Raw genomic sequence first — 11,851 nt, 5'->3', positions numbered from 1 at the left:
GTCCCTGGGTACCTAATTATTCCTTCTTGGTTCCCTTAACCCTGCACACACCTCTGCAAATAGACTTCATTACATTGTATTGAGGATCCAAGCTGAGTGTGTGCCCCATTTCCTGCTGAAACTGTCACTGATACAAAAACCTCTCCAGAGCTTTCTCACATCATATTTCAAATTGTATTGAGATTTTATGTTGCATTCGATACCCACTATTACCCATTGCCTTCGAGTCGATTCCGTCTCGTAGCGACCCTATAGGACAGAGTAGAACTGCCCCGTAGAGTTTCCAAGGAGTGCCTGGTGGATTCAAACTGCTGACCTCTTGGTTAACAGCTGTAGCACTTACCCACTATGTCACCAGGGTTTCCATAGAAAGATATAAACAAGCACAAAGTGCCCCACATAGAGAGATCATCTCACCTAAGACTCCTTCTTTGGAAATTACCAGATACATCTATTTGCACATCTTTACATCCAGTATACTGCTGTTCGCAAAGAATAAACATCAAATGTTTGCTTTATATAAACTTGTTGCCATGGAGCCAATTCTGGAGTTTGCTTTCTATAATGTTACCCGTTGCTGTTCAGTTGATTCCAACTCATAGTGACCTTATAGGACAGAGCACAACTGTCCTGTAGAGTTTCCAAGACTGTAATCTTAACAAAAGCAGACAGCCATCTTTCTCCCGAGGAGTGGCTGGTGGATTCGAATCACCGATCATTCAGTTAGCAACCGAGTTCTTAACCACTGTGCAACCAGGCTCCTTGCTTTATGTAAATAGAAAATCTGTAAACAACTGAACACACCAGTTCTGCATATCATAACAACAGGCTTCCATTTTAACAAGGCTTGAATACAGTGTGACAATTTCAATGTCCTATCAAGCTTATTAAACCCACTGCCGTTGAGTAGATTTGGACTTATAGCACTCCTCTTGGCACAGTGATTAAACATTCAGCTGCTAACCTAAAGACTAGCGGTTTGAAACCACCAGCTGCTCTGGGGGAGAAAGATGTGGCAGTGTGCTTCTGTAAAGATGACAGCCTTGGAAACTCTATGGGGGCAGTTCTACTCTGTCCTATAGAGTCGCTATGAATCGAAATTGGGTCCACAGCAAAGGGAATGGAATAAGCAAGGAAGAGCATAGGAGATGTAATTGCAAAAGTAATGAAGTTGGAAGTGGAGAGAAGCATGTAAGGCCTTGTAACCAATTGTTTAAAGACCTTGGCTTTTACTCTAAGAGATATGGGGATCTACTGGAAGATTGTGAGGATGACATTTTAAAAAGATCACTCTGGAATCTATGTGGAGAATAGACTGCAGGGGAATAGTTAAAAGGCCAGTGTAATAACTCAGACAAGAAATGGTAGACCAGGGAAGTAGCAGTAGAGGTAGTAAGAGGTAATTAGAGTCTGGGTATATTATAAGGGAAGAGTCATCATGATTTCTAACGGATTAGATGTTAAATGTTAGTGAGAAAAAGGAGTCACAACTTAACAACTGGAAGGATGAAGATGCCATCCACTGAGATGGAAAAAACTGTCAGACAAGTAGGGCTTGGGGGAGGGTGATCAGGAGTTCAGTTTCTGATACGTTAACTTTGAGATGTCTATTGTCCATACAAGTGGAGTTCTGTGGAGACAGCTGGGATGGAGATATGAATTTAGGATTTGTCAACATATATAAATGAGATTGAAAGCTATGAAACTGGATTATACCATTAAGTGAGTGAGAACAGAGGATAAAAGACCTGAGGATTGAGCATTTGGCACTTCAATGTTGAGAGACAGGGTAAATGAGAAGGAACCAGCAAGTGTAGAAGGAGCGACCTATGACACAGAAATAAAACCAGGAGAGGGAGGTATACTGGAAGTCAAGGGTTGCAGACGGAATTATTGTTGCTAATCAGCTGAAGTTAAAATAGGGAGAGTGTCCTGTATTATCCAGGTGGGCCCAATGTAATCATAATTGTCCTTAAATGGGAAAGGGGGAGATAGAAAAAAGGTTAGTGTGAGACGATGTAAGAAGGACTCAAACTGCCGTTCCTGGCTTTGCAGATGGAAAAAGGGAGCCATGAGCCAAGGAATGCAGGTGTCTTCTTCAAGATGGAAAAGGCAAGGAAACAGATTCTCCCCTAGAGCCTCCAGAAACACACACACACACACACACACAGCCCTACTGACACCTTGATGCTATCCCAGTGAGAACCTTGTGGGACTTCTAACGTACAGAACTGTAAGATAATACATGTGTGTTGTTTTAAGCCACTGTGTTTGTGGTAATTTGATACAGCAGCAATAGGAAATTAATGATCTCAGTTAAGCCACAACTAGTTTGTGGTAAAAGCAGGTTTGAAAACTAGAGTTATTTGACTTTTACATATTCTGCATTGCTTCAGAAGAGCACAAAATGCTGTGAAAATTTAGAGGAAAGAGAGCTCCCTTAAACTGGGGAGTGAGGAAAGCCTTCATAACAAAATTAGAATTTGAACTCGGCCTTGAAAGACAGGTAGGGCGTCAAAAGGTGAACATATCAAAACAGCCCAGTGTCAGGACAATTGGTCTTTATTCACCTGGAGAACAGAGGAAGAAGGAGAGTCAGGAATAGGAGGAGGAAATGGAATAAGCATAGTCAGTAAAACACACGGGTAAACATCCTTCTGGTATTCTCTGCTTTCAGCCAAGATCCATCTGACACTAGCAGTGATATCCCTGGTTCCACGTCCTCTTCTGAAACCAGCCTGAATTTCTGGCAGTTCCCCGTAAATACACTGCCACAGCCGTTTTTGAATGATCCTCAGGAAATTTTGCTTGTGTGTGATATTAATGATATTGTTCTATAATTTTCACATTCGGTTGGATCTCCTTTCTTGGGAATAGGCATAAATATGGATCTCTTCCAGTCAGTTCACCAGGAAGCTGTCTTCCATATTTCTTGGCATAGACGAGTGAGCACCTCCAGCGCTGCATCTGTTTGTTGAAACATCTCAATTGATATTCCAACAATTCGTGAAGCCTTGTTTTTCACCAATGCCTTCAGAGTAGCTTGGGCTTCTTCCTTCAGTGCCATCGGTTCCTGATCATATGCTACCTCTTGACATGGTTGAACATCAACTAATTCTTTTTGGTATAATGACCCTGTGTATTCCTTCCATCTTCTTTTGATGCTTCCTGCGTCGTTTAATATTTTCCCCAGAGAATCCTTCACTATTGCAACTCGAAGCTTGAATTTTTTCTTCCGTTATTTCAGCTTGAGAAACACCAAGCTTGTTCTTCCCTTTTGGTTTTCCATCTCCAGCTTTTTGCACATGTCATTATAATACTTAATCTTCTCGAGACGCCCTTTGAAATCTTCTGTTCAGTTCTTTTACTTCATCAATTCTTCCTTTTGCTTTAGCTGCTGGACGTTTGAGAACAAGCTTCAGAGTCTGCTCTGACATCCACCTTGGTCTTTTCTTCCTTTCGTGTCTCTTCAGTGACTTCTTGCTTTCTTCACGGATGCTGTCCTTGATGTCATTCCACAACTCGTCTGGTCTTCGGTCACTAGTGTTCAATGAGTCAAATCTATTCTTGAGATGGTCTCTAAATTCAGGTGGGATATAGTCAAGGTCATATTTTGGCTGTTGTGGACTTGCTCTGATTTTCTTCAGTTTCAGCTTGAACTTGCATATGAGCAATTGATGGTGTGTTCCACAGTCGGCCCCTGGCCTTGTTCTGACTGATGATATTGAGCTTTTCCATCGTCTCTTTCCACAGATGTAGTCAATTTGATTTCTGTGTGTTCCATCTGGCGAGGTCCATGTGTATAGTCACCGTTTATGTTGGTGAAAGAAGGTATTTGCAGTGAAGAAGTCGTTGGTCTTGCAAAATTCTATCATTCGATCTCCAGCATTGTTTCTACCACCGAGGCAATATTTTCCAACTACTGATCCTTCTTCTTTGTTTCCAACTTTTGCATTCCAATCGCCAGTAATTATCAATGCACCTCGATTGCATGTTCGATCAATTTCAGACTGCAGCTAAAAAAAACAAAAAAAAGCAGGTGATAAAAATCTTCTATTTCTTCATCTTTGGCCCTAGTGGTTGGTGCGTACATTTGAATAATATTCTATTAACTGGTCTTCTTTGTAGGCGTATGGATATTATCCTATCATTGACAGCATTGCACTTCAGGATAGATCTTGAAACGTTCTTTTCGATGATGAATGCAACACCATTCCTCTTCAATAAATAACCAAAAAATAACGTAACAAATTATGGATACCATTGCCAAGAATGGGAATTCCAGAATACTTAATTGTGCTCATGAGGAACACTTGCATAGATCAAAAGGCATTTGTTCGGACAGAACAAGGAGATACTGATTGGTTTAAAGTCAAGAAAGGTGTGCGTCAGGGTTGTATTCTTTCACCATGCCTCTTCAATCTGTATGCTGAGCAGATACTACGAGAAGCTGGACTATATGAAGAAGAACGGGGCATCAGGATTGGAGGAAGGCTCATTAACGACCTGCGTTATGCAGATGACACAACCTTCCTTGCTGAAAGTGAAGAGGACTTGAAGCATTTACTAAGGAAGATCGAAGACCACAGCTTTCAGTATGGATTGCACCTCAACATAAAGAAAACAAAAATCCTCACCAGTGGACCAATGAACAACATCATGTTAAACGGAGGAAACATTGAAATTGTCAAGGATTTCATTTTACTTGGATCCACAATCAACACCCATGGAAGCAGCAGTCAAGAAATCAAAAGACACATTGCATTGGGTAAATCTGCTGCAAAGGAACTCTTTAAAGTGTTGAAGAGCAAAGATGTCACCTTGAAGACTCACGTGCTCCTGACCCAAGCCATGGTATTTTCAATCACATCATATGCATGTGAAAGCTGGACAATGAATAAGGAAGACTGAAGAAGAGTTGACGCCTTTGAATTGTGGTGTTGGTAAAGAATATTGACTACACCTTGGACTGCCAAAAGAACAAACAAATCTGTCTTAGAAGAAATACAATCAGAATGCTCCTTAGAATCAAGGATGGTGAGACTGCAACTTACATACAAGTTTTCAGGTGGGATCAGTCCCTGGAGAAGGACATCATGCTCAGCAGAGTACAGGGCCAGCGGAAAAGAGGAAGACCCTCAATGAGGTGGATTGACACAGTGGCTGCAGGAATGAGCTCAAGCACAACAACGATTGTAAGGATGGCTCAGGACCGGGCAGTGTTTCATTCTGTTGTGCATAGGGTAGCTATGAGTCGGAACTGACTTGGAGGCACCTAACAACAACAACAATGGAATGAGCGGCTAATTGTCTCTGTGAACAATTGCCTCCTTTGCCATGAGACCAGAAGAATTTGATGGTGCCCAGCTATCACATTACTGAACATTTTGATCAAAGATTCTAAGGAAGAGTCCTGATCAAAAGGGAGAAAGTGCAGAACAAAATTCCCAAATTATCATGGGCTCCAGACTTCTTGGAGCCATGAAGTATGTATGAACCACTGAAACGGTTGTCCCGAGATAATCTTTAGTCTGTAAATCAAAAACATCCCCTGAAGTCTTCTTAAAAGCAAACAATAACTTAACTAGTAAAAAATGTATGCCTAGAGCATTAAGTTTTTTAAGAACTATCCATATGGGATCAAAGTGACAACAGCAGCTTGAAAGATTAGATAAGAACCTTAGGGGGCAGTGAGTTTATGTTAATAGGGAAGGAAAAACTTAGCAAAGGAGGGTGAGGATGGTTGCACAACTCAAAGAATGTAATAAATGTCACCGAAGTGTACATGTAGAAACAGTTGAATTGGTGTATGTTTTGCTGGGTATATTCTCAACAACAACAAAATTAAGAATTTTTTTAAAAGCCCAATGTCCATCAATGAAAGAATGAATGAACATTTTGTGGCACTGTCATACAATGGAGAAATAAAAGAAGAATCAATTACTTTGACGTACAACGTAGATAAATCTCGTAGACATTTTATTGATGGAAAGAAACCAGACAAAAGATAATACACACTATATGGCTACAATTATATGAAGTCCAAGAATAGGCAAAACTAATCTATATTGTTAGAATTCCAAAAGTGGTTGCTGGGGGACAGGGATGGAAGCTAATTGGAAAGGGGCACAAGAGAAATTCCTAGGATCATGAAAATGTTTTCATTTTGGGTAGTGGTTATGTGAATTTATATAATTTTCTGAATGTATCACACTGAACATTTAAGAGCTCTTCATTTTAATATTGTATGAGACCACTATTATAAGAATTCAAGAAATAGTTTAAACAGAGAAGAAAATATTCTTTGATCATTACGAGAAGAGGGAGGGAGGAAGAGGGGTATTCACTATTTAGAAGCCCCCACGTATCTGTCAGTTTGTCGTACTGTGGGGGCTTGTGTGTTGCTGTGATGCTGGAAGCTATGCCACCGGTATTCAGATACCAGCAGGGTCACCCATGGAGGACAGGTTTCAGCTGAGCTTCCAGACTAAGACAGACTAGGAAGAGGGACCCGGCAGTCTACTTCTGAAAAGCATTAGCCAGTGAAAACCTTATGAATAGCAGAGGAACATTGTCTGATATAGTGCTGGAAGATGAGCCCCCCAGGTTGGAAGGCACTCAAGAGATGACTGGGGAAGAGCTGCCTCCTCAAAGTAGAGTCAACCTTAATGATGGGGATGGAGTAAAGCTTTCAGGACCTTCATCTGCTGATGTGGCACGACTCAAAATGAGAAGAAACAGCTGCAAACATCCATTAAAAATTGGAGCCTGGAATGTACGAGGTATGAATCTAGGAAAATTGGAAATCGTCAAAAATGAAATGGAACGCATAAACATCAATATCCTTGGTATTAGTGAGCTGAAATGGACTGGTATTGGCCATTTTGAAATGGACAATCATATAGTCTACTATGCTGGGAATGACAACTTGAAGAGGAATGGTGTTGCATTCATTGTCAAAAAGAATGTTTCAAGATGTATCCTGAAGTACAACGCTGTCAGTGATAGGATAATATCCATACGCCTACAAGGAAGACCAGTTAATACGACTATTATTCAAATTTACACACCAACCACTAGGGTCAAAGATGAAGAAACAGAAGATTTTTATCAGCTGCTGCAGTCTGAAATTGATCCAACATGCAATCAAGATGCATTGATAATTACTGGCGATTGGAATGCAAAAGTTGGAAACAAAGAAGAAGGATCAGTAGTTGGAAAATATTGCCTCGGTGGTAGAAACAATGCTGGAGATCGAATGATAGAATTTTGCAAGACCAACGACTTCTTCACTGCAAATACCTTCTTTCACCAACATAAACGGTGACTATACACATGGACCTCGCCAGATGGAACACACAGAAATCAAATTGACTACATCTGTGGAAAGAGACGATGGAAAAGCTCAATATCATCAGTCAGAACAAGGCCGGGGCCGACTGTGGAACACACCATCAATTGCTCATATGCAAGTTCAAGCTGAAACTGAAGAAAATCAGAGCAAGTCCACAACAGCCAAAATATGACCTTGACTATATCCCACCTGAACTTAGAGACCATTTGAAGAATAGATTTCATGCATTGAACACTAGTGACCGAAGACCAGACGAGTTGTGGAATGACATCAAGGACAGCATCCGTGAAGAAAGCAAGAAGTCACTGAAGAGACACGAAAGGAAGAAAAGACCAAGGTGGATGTCAGAGCAGACTCTGAAGCTTGTTCTCAAACGTCCAGCAGCTAAAGCAAAAGGAAGAATTGATGAAGTAAAAGAACTGAACAGAAGATTTCAAAGGGCGTCTCAAGAAGACTAAGTATTATAATGACATGTGCAAAAAGCTGGAGATGGAAAACCAAAAGGGAAGAACAAGCTTGGTATTTCTCAAGCTGAAATAACGGAAGAAAAAATTCAAGCCTCGAGTTGCAGTAGTGAAGGATTCCATTGAGAAAAAGTTAAATGATGCAGGAAGCATCAAAAGAAGATGGAAGGAATACACAGAGTCATTATATCAAAAAGAATTAGTTGATGTTCAACCATGTCAAGAGGTAGCATGTGATCAGGAACCGATGGCACTGAAAGAAGAAGTCCAAGCTACTCTGAAGGCATTGGCGAAAAACAAGGCTCCAAGAATTGTTGGAATATCAATTGAGATATTTCAACAAACAGATGCAGCGCTGGAGGTGCTCACTCGTCTATGCCAAGAAATATGGAAGACAGCTTCCTGGTGAACTGACTGGAAGAGATCCATATTTATGCCTATTCCCAAGAAAGGAGATCCAACTGAATGTGGAAATTATAGAACAATATCGTTAATATCACACGCAAGCAAAATTCTGCTGAAGATCATTCAAAAACGGCTGCAGCAGTATATCGACAGGGAACTGCCAGAAATTCAGGCCGGTTTCAGAAGAGGACGTGGAACCAGGGATATCATTGCTGATGTCAGATGGATCCTGGCTGAAAGCAGAGAATACCAGAGGGATGGTTACCTGTGTTTTATTCATTATGCAAGGGCATTTTACCGTGTGGATCATAACAAACTATGGATAACACTGCGAAGAATGAGAATTCCAGAACACTTAATTGCGCTCATGAGGAACCTTTACATAGATCAAGACCCAGTTGTTCGGACAGAACAAGGGGATACTGAGTGGTTTTAAAGTCAGGAAGGTTGTGCGTCAGGGTTGTATTCTTTCACCATACCTATTTAATCTGTATGCTGAACAAATAATCTGAGAACCTGGACTATATGAAGAACAGGGCATCAGGATTGGAGGAAGACTCGTTAACAACCTGCGTTATGCAGATGACACAACCTTCCTTGCTGAAAGTGAAGAGGACTTGAAGCACTTACTAATGAAGATCAAAGACCACAGCTTTCAGTATGGATTGCATCTCAACATAAAGAAAACAAAAATCCTCACCAGTAGGATCAATAAGCAACATTATGATAAACAGAGAAAAGACTGAAGTTGTCAAGGATTTCATTTTACTTGGATCCACAATCAACAGCCATGGAAGCAGCAGTCAAGAAATCAAAAGACGTATTGTATTGGGCAAATCTGCTGCAGAGAACCTCTTCAAAGTGTTGAAGAGCAACGATGTCACCCTGAAGACTAAGGTAAGCCTGACCCAAGCCACGGTATTTTCAATCACATCATATGCGTGTGAAAGCTGGAGAGTGAATAAGGAAGACCGAAGAAGAGTTGACGCCTTTGAACTGTGGTGTTGGTGAAGAATATTGACTATACCATGGACTGCCAAAAGAACGAACAAATCTGTCTTGGAAGAACTGCGGCCAGAATGCTCCTTAGAATCAAGGATGGCAAGACTGCGTCTTACATACTTTGGACATGTTGTCAGGAGGGATCAGTCCCTGGAGAAGGACATCATGCCTGGCAGAGTACAGGGTCAGCAGAAAAGAGGAAGACCCTTAACAAGGTGGATTGACACAGTGGCTGCAACAATGAGCTCAAGCATAACAACGATTGTAAGGATGGCACAGGATCGGGCAGTGTTTCGTTCTGTTGTGCATAGGGTCGCTATGAGTTGAAACAGAGCCAACGGCACCTAACAACAACAAGAACATCACACTGAACATTTAAGAGGTCTTCATTTTAATATTGTATGAGACCACTATTATAAGAACTCGAGAAATAGTTTAAACAGAGAAGAAAATATTCTTTGATCGTTACGAGAAGGGGGAGGGAGGAAGAGGGGTATTCACTATATAGCGGACAAGAACTAATATAGGTGAAGGGAAAGACAATGCAAAGCACGGGAGAGGTCAGCACAACTGGACTAAACCAAAAGCAAAGAAGTTTCCTGAATAAACTGAATGCTTCGAAGGCCAGCGTAGCAGGGGTGGGGGTTTGGGGACCATGGTTTCAGGGGACATCTAAGTCAATTGTTATAATAAAATCTATTAAGAAAACATTCTGCATCCCACTTTGGAGAGTGGCGTCTGGGGTCTTAAACGCTAGCAAGCGGCCATCTAAGATGCATCAATCGGTCTCAACCCACCTGGACCAAAGGAGAATGAAGAACACCAAAGACGCAAGGTAATTATGAGCCCAAGAGACAGAAAGGGCCACGTAAACCAGAGACTACATCAGCCTGAGACCAGAAGAACTAGATGGTGCCTGGCTACAACAGATGACTGCCCTAACAGGGAACACAACAGAGAACCCCTGAGGGAGCAGGAGAGCAGTGGGGTGCAGATCTCAAATTCTCGTAAAAAGACCAGACTTAATGGTCTGACTGAGACTAGAAGGACCCCTGAGGTCATGGTCCCCAGACCTTCCATTAGCCCAAGATAGGAACCATTCCCAAAGCCAGCTCTTCGGACAGGGATTGGACTGGACTATGGGATAGAAAATGATACTGTTGAGGAGTGAGCTTCTTGGCTCAAGTAGACACATGAGACTATGTGGGCATCTCCTGTCTGGAGGGGAGATGAGAGGGCAGAGGGGGTCAGGAGCTGGCTGAATGGACACAGAAATACATGATGGAGAGAAGGAGAGTGCTGTCTTATTAGGGGGAGAGCAGCTAGGAACATATAGCAAGGTGTATGTAAATTTCTGTATGAGATACTGACTTGATTTGTAAACTTTTGCTTAAAGCACAATTTTTTAAAAAAAAAAGCTCTTCATTTTATTGTGTGTTAATTATTTTTCAACTGAAAAAAAAATAGTTGAGTATGGCTACAGAGGGTATCTGTAAAACAAAAACCATGAGCAAGGGCAGAGATGGAGAATGAGTGGGCGAAATTTAGGAAACAAAAAATTGTCCAGTTGGCTTAGAAAAGTTCTCAGTCCCAGCTGCTCTTTAGAATTACCTAGGGAACTTTTAAAAATACAGATGCCAGTGCCAAGCCAGAGATTCTGATTTAATTGGTCTGCGGTGACCGCCAAGCATCAGTATTTTTATAAACTCCCAAGATGATTATCAAAGTGAGATCTGAGAACCCGGAGCTGATGCAATGTAAAGCTTGGTTGAGCACAAATTGTGAACAGCCTAGAACACAGGCTAAGGAGTTCTAGCTTATTTACATGGGGATGCAGATACATCAAAGGTTTTTAAACAGGAGAACAAAAATAATCAGACCTGTGTATTAGGAAAATTCATCTCATACCTATGTCCTTTGGAGAGTAGACCTAGAGGATGAGAGGCAAATTAGAAGACCGGCCCAATGGTCCAGGCAAGAGGTAATGTGACCCAGAATTAGCAAGGTGTCATGGGAGTAGAAGAAAGGACAGGTACATTTATTCAGCCATCCAGCCCACTGGATCAGGCTGAGGCTTGATCAGGCTAAGAAATCCTAATTATTCATCTCTCTAAATAGATGGATAAATAGATTCATTCATTCAGGTAATTAAGACGTAAAAAAAAATTTTTTTTCTTGTTTTAATTGAGTACCCAATCTGTCAGGCTCTAGGAATAAAGTAGTGGAAAATATATGTCCCAGCCCATCTAAGAATCATTTTAATGGGAGGCATTAACATTTTAATGCCAGAGGTATTTTGCCTATATGGAGGAGGCACTGAAAGGAGAAGAAAAGGGTGATTATGGAGCAAACTAAAGAAAACTAAAGAAGGAAAGGTTTCTTTCGAGGAAAGGAAAAAGGCAGAGGTTTGTTTAGTTTCGTTTTTACTTATTCATACTTGTGGTGTCTGTGGTATGTCTAGGTAGGAGTGTCTGCACACAACGTAATACATAGAGCCAAAGCTCAAGAGAGAGGTCTAAGATAGAGACGTGGATGCTGAATCATTCAATTCAATGATTAATAACTGAACGTATAAAGAGAGAAGAGGAAAGGAATAAGGACTAAGCCCTTAGGAATACCCACCTCC

The sequence above is a fragment of the Loxodonta africana genome, chromosome X (genome assembly GCF_030014295.1).
Source record: "Loxodonta africana isolate mLoxAfr1 chromosome X, mLoxAfr1.hap2, whole genome shotgun sequence".
Classification (NCBI taxonomy): Eukaryota; Metazoa; Chordata; class Mammalia; order Proboscidea; family Elephantidae; genus Loxodonta; species Loxodonta africana.
This window is presented reverse-complemented; position numbering follows the sequence as displayed.